The sequence below is a fragment of the Lepus europaeus genome, chromosome 12 (assembly GCF_033115175.1).
Source record: "Lepus europaeus isolate LE1 chromosome 12, mLepTim1.pri, whole genome shotgun sequence".
NCBI classification, from domain to species: domain Eukaryota; kingdom Metazoa; phylum Chordata; class Mammalia; order Lagomorpha; family Leporidae; genus Lepus; species Lepus europaeus.
Window position 1 is genome coordinate 42,513,274 of NC_084838.1, and position 8,464 is coordinate 42,521,737.

Sequence of the window (8,464 nt, forward strand, 5' to 3'; positions counted from 1 at the left end):
CCTTCCATTCACATCAAGATTCATTTTCAATTCTCTTTATATACAGATCAGTTTAGTATATATTAAGTAAAGATTTCAACAGTTTGCCCCCACATAGCAACACAAAGTGAAAAAATACTGTTGGAGTACTAGTTATAGCATTAAATAACAGTGTACAGCACATTAAAGACAGAGATCCTACATGATATTTTTAAAAAATTGATTAATTTTCTATGCAATTTCCAATTTAACACCAGGTTTTTTTTTTCCATTTTCAATTATCTTTATATATAAAAGATCGATTCAGTATATACTTAGTAAAGATTCATCAGTTTGCACCCACACAGAAAAACAAAGTGTAAAAATACTGTTTTAGTACTAGTTATAGCATCACTTCAGATTGGACAACACATTAAGGACAGATCCCACATGAGACATAAGTACACAGTGACTCCTGTTGTTGATTTAACAATTTGACACTCTTGTTTATGGCGTCAGTAATCTCCCTAGGCTCTAGTCATGAGTTGCCAAGGCTATGGAAGCCTTTAGGGTTCGCCGACTTTGATCTTATTCTGATAGGGTCATAGTCAAAGTGGAAGTTCTCTCCTCCCTTCAGAGAAAGGTACCTCCTTCTTTGATGGCCCCATTCTTTCCACTGGCATCTCACTCACAGAGATCTTTCATTTAGGTCTTCTTCTTCTTCTTCTTTTTTTTTTTCCAGTGTCTTGGCTTTCCATGCCTAAAGTACTCTCATGGGCTCTTCAACTGGATCCAAATGCCTTAAGGGCTGATTCTGAGGCCAGAGTGCTATTTAGGACATCTGCCATTCTATGAGTCTGCTGTGTATCCCACTTCCCATGTTGGATCGTTTTTTCCCTTTTTGATTTCTATCAGTTAGTATTAGCAGACACTAGTCTTGTTTGTGTGATCCCTTTGACTCTTAGACCTATCGGTGTGATCAATTGTGAACTGAAATTGATCACTTGGACTAGTGAGATGGCATTGGTACATGCCTCCTTGATGGGATTGTATTGGAATCCCCTGGCATGTTTCCAACTCCACCATTTGAGGCAAATCTGATTGAGCATGTCCCAAATTGTACATCTCTTCCCTCTCTTTTTCCCACTCTTATATTTAACAGGGATCACTTTTCAGTTAAATTTAAACACCTAAGAATAATTGTGTGATTAAACATCACTTTCTAAGAGTTTTTATTTTATCTCTTACATTCAGGTCTGTGATCTACTTTGAGTAAAATTCTGTATATGGAGTAAAGAAGGGTCCAACTTGATGCTTTTGAATGTGGCTATCTGGTTGTCCCTGTGCCATTTGTCTGAAAATACTGTTCTTGAAATGTAAATTCCATGGACCAATTATGTATACTTGTATATTTAGTGTGATAAAATCTCTACTTGATTAACTTGATGATCAACTATATGATGGGACAGAAATTTCCTTAAGTCTTTTAATGAAGAAATCTCCCAGGCTTTTGTTAAGGTGTTCAAGATGGCAGAATAGGAAGGGAGCACATTGATAGTTCAGCAAGACACACAGGTTAATAAAAGTGGAGATACTGCAGGGTCAAGGAAGAGTAGGGGAAGAAACAGCAGCAGAAACTCTTCCGGAACTAGTGATTCACAGTGGACCTGCGTGGAGAGCGTGGAAGCCCAAGTTCGGGACACCAGCAGCAGACTCAACGCACCAGCGCTGGAACGCGAGGTGAGCCTAACCTCAATAGCCTGAGACACCAGCGGGCAAGCGGAAAGAGGAGACTAGAGGGAACGAGGCTTGAAACTCCGTGGGGAAAAGCTCACCAGGCTAACTAGAAGAGAGAGAGGGAAAAAAAAAAGTGATTGATACGGACACAAGTTTCTCTCTCTCTGCTCACCCCTCAAAGGCGAGCAAGACAAAGAGCAGGCGCCATTTTGGACATATGTCATAAGCAGGGCGACCTCAGGTCTGCAACGGCCCTGAGCCTAGCAGAAAAACCTGACTCTGGGGGGAGGGGTGAAATAACAGGAGATTAGCATCTAACTTGGCAACCCAGTGGGAGACTGCAGGAGAATTGGAGCCCACACTGAGGGCAGCAGAGATTCCCTGTGTGGTCCTTGGGAAAGAGCTTCCGATCTATGGCTCCTGTAGGTATATCATTTGCCTGCTAACTACCTCCAATTACGTTCAGCTGTGCGGAATTACTTCCCTTTTGAATCAAAAAAAAAAAAAAAAAGAGAGAGAGAGAGAGAGAGATTTACCACGCCTAACTTGGGAGTGTCATCTTTGACACACCCTCAACCCTGAGGAACCAAACACAGCTCTCAGGCCACACTTATCTCAAGCCTCTAAGGCTCCACCAAAAGCAGACAGTCCACTTAATATAGAGCCATAGTGTAACAAGAAAAAACACCACAGTGAAGAAACCAAATATCTCCAACATGCCAAACAACAAATGCAAAAACCGAGGTAACAAGAACAAGGAAGACACCATGACGCCCCCAAATGAAAAAGACACCCCAATTCAAGATTATGAAGACGATGAGATCGAAGAAATGCAAGAAGCAGACCTCAAAAAATTGATAAGAACATTAAGAAGTTCTCAAAAACAAATTCTTGAACTACAGAAATCCTTAATGGACAAGATAGAAAATCTCTCTCGTGAAAATGAAATATTAAGGAGGAATCAAAATGAAATGAAACAACTAGTAGAACATGAAACTGTGATAGTGACAAAAAACCACAATGAAATGAAGAACTCAATAGATCAAATGACAAACACATTAGAGAGCCTTAAAAACAGAATGGGCGAAGCAGAAGAGAGAATATCAGACTTAGAAGACAGAGAACAGGAAAGGAAACAGGCAAACCAAAGAAAAGAAGAAGAAATTAGAAATCTAAAAAAATACTGTCAGTAATCTACAGGATACTATTAAAAAACCTAATATTCGGGTTCTAGGAGTTCCTGAAGGCATGGAGAGTAAGAAAGGATTAGAAGGCATTTTCAGTGAGATACTAGCAGAAAATTTCCCAGGTTTGGAGAAGGACAGAGGCATCTTAGTACAGGAAGCTTATAGAACCCCTAATAAACATGACCAAAAGAGATCCTCACCACGACACATTGTAATCAAACTCACCACAGTGAAACATAAAGATTCTAAAAGGTGCAAGAGAGAAACGTCAGATTACTCTCAGAGGATCTCCAATTAGTCTCACAGCAGACTTCTCATCAGAAACCCTACAAGCTAGAAGGGAATGGCGAGATATAGCCCAGGTACTAGGAGAGAAAAACTGCCAGCCCAGAATATTATATCCTGCAAAGCTCTCATTTGTGAATGAAGGTGAAATTAAGACTTTTCATAGCAAACAGAAACTGAAAGAATTTGTTGCCACTCATCCTGCCCTGCAAAAGATGCTTAAAGATGTGTTACACACAGAAACACAGAAACATGGTCACCAATATGAAAGAAGATAAAGGAAGGAAACCTCACAGCAAAAGATCATAGGAAGCTCAATTTCTCTTTGACATAGAATTAAACTCTGATGCTCTGTTAAAGCAATGTGTTAAAGTAATCTAAAAACAAAAAGCAATTCAAATCAATTGGCAATCTACAAAAGAGTTAAAGATTTTAAAAGCTATTATTAAAATTGCTATATTGGTCTATTATGTTATGTTATATGTGTGTACATATTGTATGTCCACATAGGACATTTTATTAAGAGTTTTATTTTAAATGGCTTATAGACAAGATTGTCCATAAATTTAAGCTGCTAAAATCAATCAAAGATACATTTTAATTTGTGTGACCTGAATCTGTGTATCATATGTTTTAAACTTGTTGGTAGAAAGAAACTAAAAACATTTTACATGGTTGTGCTTAAGTTTACTGGTTAAACAATCTACACCATGTTAGATATTTAAGAGGTGTTTTCAAATACATGATTCTTAAAATTTATAGAAGGCATTGGACCTTCTGGTAAATGTTTTCTTAAGTTGTTATCTAATGGTTGAAACGGTTTGCTAAGTATTCATGTAATATTGCTATTGTCAGCAAGCGATCTAGGACTTGTTCCCTCATTTCTCTATTCTAAGCACAACTTCTTCTTTCATTTCTCTATTCTCTTCAAGGTAGGAAACTAATTCTACTATGAAGGAATCTGTAGGACGCACAATTTAATCTTTAGACCTTATAAAAGAGATGGCTAACATTTTTCTGTAATAGCATAGCCAAAATAAGAATTTAAATAATAATCTCATAGCTAGATTCACTTCGCCATCAGCGAAGTAAGCAGTAAGTAGAAAAAACCTCCCTTTCAGACCAAAGGGAAAGAAAGTTTTAAAGTGAGAATATAATTTTCCTCATGGGCATTGTCTACCTTAGAAAAACTACTACAGAACATGCCTGTGACTATAGACTTGTAGTTCAGGCCACCGAAGATTAGAGATGGGATACGGGCACTCCCTTGACTTGCATCCTCTGGTCTGCTTTAACACAACCCAGGAGGAAAAGAAAGCTAGGCATCAGAAGCAATGGGTGCAGGCCTATTAATGGCTGATCTGTACAGTGATCTGCCCTCAAGGAGACCCAACAGGCCAGTCCACTGCAGTGGCTTTCAATGTGGTAAGCCTGGGCTTCAGCAGAAGTCAGCTTGTGAAGAGCCCTGGCAGCTATGCCAAGAGTTGGATCACTGGAAATGGACCTGCCCTGGAGTCGAAGGATGCCCAGGTCAGAGCCACAAATCTTATTGGCTCTAAGCTGAAAAGCCCTTCACTCAGCCCAACTTCCAAAGTTACCACTGCAGCTGAGGGGATGGTCAAGTAGGGTCAGCAACATTGCAGGCAGAACTGTAAATTTCTTGTTAGAGATGCCCCCTGCCTTTACCTGGCCAGCTCTCCTCCAGCCCAGCCAAGTAATGAAAGTCAACAGAGTACCTTCCCCTAGGAGGTTCACACCTCCCTTAGGATATACCCCATGTGAAGAGATAGATAGGTCTGGGCCTCTTAACTTACAAGGCCTAAAGCCCAACAGATTATTATCAAGCCCCTTCTATCAGGTTCTATTTGCCTCTCAATCAGAAAACTTAATTGTAGCTTAGACAGCACCTTTCTTAGCACATCTAATAATGACTCTGTCCTTTGTTCTAGACCCTGTCTAGCACACTTGGGCCTCATTCCTTTGTAATCATAACATCTACTCTACCACCAATGGCTCTATTCCCAACCTGTGTGTACTGATGGTCCTCTTCCCCATTTAATGCTGTATAATTGTTCAAACCTGGTAAATGCCACTCTTAGGATCATTGGTTACTATCCTCACTCTGTCTTTTATGACCTTGTCTAAATATGATCAGAGTCGGCAAACTTGGAAGGCTTCCATAGCCTTGGCAACTCATGACGACAGCCTAGGGTGGTTACTGGCGCCATAAACTAGAGTGTCAATTTGTTGGGTCAACAACAAGAGCCACTGTGCACTTGCTCCTCATGTGGGATCTCTGTCCTTAATGTGCTGTACATTTTGATTTAATGCTATAACTAGTACTCAAACAGTATGTTTCACTTTGTGTTTCTATGTGGGTGCAAACTGTTGAAATTTTTATACTAAATTGATCTTCTGTATATAAAGAGAATTGAAAATGAATCTTGATGTGAATGGAAGGGGAGAGGGAGCGGGAGAGGGGAGGGTTGTGGGTGGGAGGGAAGTTATGGGAGGGGGAAGCCATTGTAATCCATAAGCTGTACACTGGAAATTTATATTCATTAAATAAAAGTTAAAAATAAAATAAAAAAAAAGGTGTTCTGTGATATATTATGATCACATTTTCAGTGCTCAGGTAATTCACAGTTCTACCCTAGCTTTCACCACCTGCTTGCTCAGAGCTTCACAGCAGTCAGAAGGGGAGATTAGGATCTTCTTTGGCATTTCTTGGAGATATGCACAGCCATGCGTATGTGTGTGGCCTTCTAGATTCTCAGGGCTAACTTGTAGCTTTTTAAAGCTCCCTATGAACATTTTATTTCCAGATTTTTGTTTTTAGGTTTTTTCTGTATTCTTTTTTGACACATTTGGTTTCACAAGTTCTGGCAGCTATGATAAACATTTTCTTTCTTTCTTTTTTTTTTTTTTTTTTTACAAATGTCCAGGAATATGAGAATTTGGCATTTGGCTTTTCTCACTGATTAGTGAATTGGGTCAAATAAAGAGATGTCTTTTAAGTGGGACTTTTCCAGACAGCTTCCAAGGATAGGTCAGATAGTGGCAATTCTCTGTTGTTTCCTAGGAAGTTCCAAACCTGTTCTGTCCCCTGCTGCCACTGCTGAGCTACTGGAACTCAAAATTACTGAGGCTATTTTCAAGGCTTCTGCAGAACTGGGGACCAGTGTTCTCATTGCTGTTGTGGAGTATTAGATCATCTGAAAGGTCTTTCTCCAGCCAGGGGCAATTTTCCACCCATGAACATCTGGAGATGTTTGGAAATATTTTTGGTATTGGGGAATAGTGATGGCATCCAATGGGTGGAGGCTCTGAATATTCCTTGTACAGTTATTGCCATTAAAAGTCAATGAGAAGCACACTGGCTCCTATGTCCTCGTCCACCTCTGGGGACAGGGGACAGCAGCACTTTGTGACTGTCTAGCATACCAGGTCTGACACTGTGAGCATCTGAGCCACAGCTTCAGCTGGAACTTTTCTTAACCTGCAGAGGTGCAAGTGGTTGACACCTGGAGAGCCAGGGACCCTCATCTAGTCCATAGCAGCGGTCATGTGTACAACATTTCTGGGTAAGGATTGAATGCAGTTGTCTTACACTCAAGAACTTTCAAAAAGCTCCCTGCTACAGCTCACTTTTGTCCTATTTCATAGCAGAAAAATATCTCCTCTAAACCAAAGGATATTAGTTGTATAAGATCCCTAATTTTAGTTTAAAATAAGTATTTTTTTCTGATAAAAAAGCTCTAAATCCTGCTCAATTGTCATCTCCTCTGTGAAGTTTTCCTCATTTTTCCTGGTAGAGTGTGTTTCTTTCTGTAGCGCTAGATATGTTTCTACCTTCTAACACCTTCCCACCATATTACAGGTATTCTTGCATATATCTGTGTAGTGCAGAAGTTCTCAGCCAGGGGCAATTTTCCATCCATGAACATCTGGAGATGTTTGGAAATATTTTTGGTATTGGGGAATAGTGATAGCATCCAGTGGGTGGAGGCTCTGAATATTGCTAAGCATCCTAGAATGCATAGCATGGTTCTCTACAACAAAGAGTTATTCCTTCTCAAATGTCAGTAGTACTGAGGTTCAAAAACTCTGCTCTTGTCCATGGGGTTTGAGGGCAGGGGGGCTTGCAGCTACATATATAGGACACAATAAATGGTAAGTGTATCAACTAAAGAGCATAGTAAAACTTATCCTTCTTACTTCCTTTTTTTTTAAAAAAAATTTGTCTGAAAGGCAAAATGATGGGAGGGGTAGAGAGAAAGAGAGAGTTCACTTCCATCTACTGCTTCATTCCCCAGATGTCTAGAACAGTCTGGGCCTCCCATAAGGCTGACAGGGACCCAACTACTTGATTCAAAACCTGCTGCCTCCCAGAGTGTGCACTGGTAGGAAGCCGGATTGGAAGTGGAGGCAGTATTCGGATCTTTTTATCAGTCTTTATAGTTGCAATCAGTGATGTGAGGCCTTAAAATGATACATTCACATTTTTCTTTTCTTCCATTATCACTGAGAGGGAAATCCAGAAAGATCAAACAATCCATTTATTCAGACAAATGTCAAAACACTGAAAAAAAGCCAAACTGAGAGGCATGAGGGACATGTAGGAAAAGGCAATCCATATGACATTCCTTTAGCAAACTGTCATTCAGTCTTATTTCAGCTGATGCGTCTGACACTCCTCATTCATAAAAGTAGGCATAACTTTTTATCTGTGTTTTACTCCTCAGTGTGACTTTGGGGGCAGACTTCACCTGCCATTCTCTGTTATGGATACAGTTTCAGGATAGTGCCATATGGAGAACTACAGAGAGCCAGGCAATGGGAGATGGCAGAAGGATGGGAGAGAAGACACAAGTGGAGGGGAAACTTCCTGCTCCTATTTATTCCCATGTGAAAAGAAACCATGCTGTGCTGGTTGGAAAGAGAGAGCTTGACCCTGAGGCCCACTTTAGGGTTGCATCTCCTTATGGGGTGGCACAGCATCTGGCAAACTTTGCTGTTAGAAGGTGAGCTGAGGTCAGATGACACACAACCACACCCTCCCTCTCCCAGTGTCCCTGTCAGGACAGCAAGGGCACAGGACTCAGAAACATTTGTCAAAGAGGCTTATGTATAAAGGACTTAATGAATCAGTGATTTAGGAAAAGATGAGAGCTCTGGTGACAGTCCAAGTAGCCATAATTCATTGAGTGTTTAGTCTTTGCCAAAACCTTTGCCAAATGTTGTCTTCATTTAATCCTCATATTATTCCTGTGAATTAAGAATGTTCATCTTGGGAT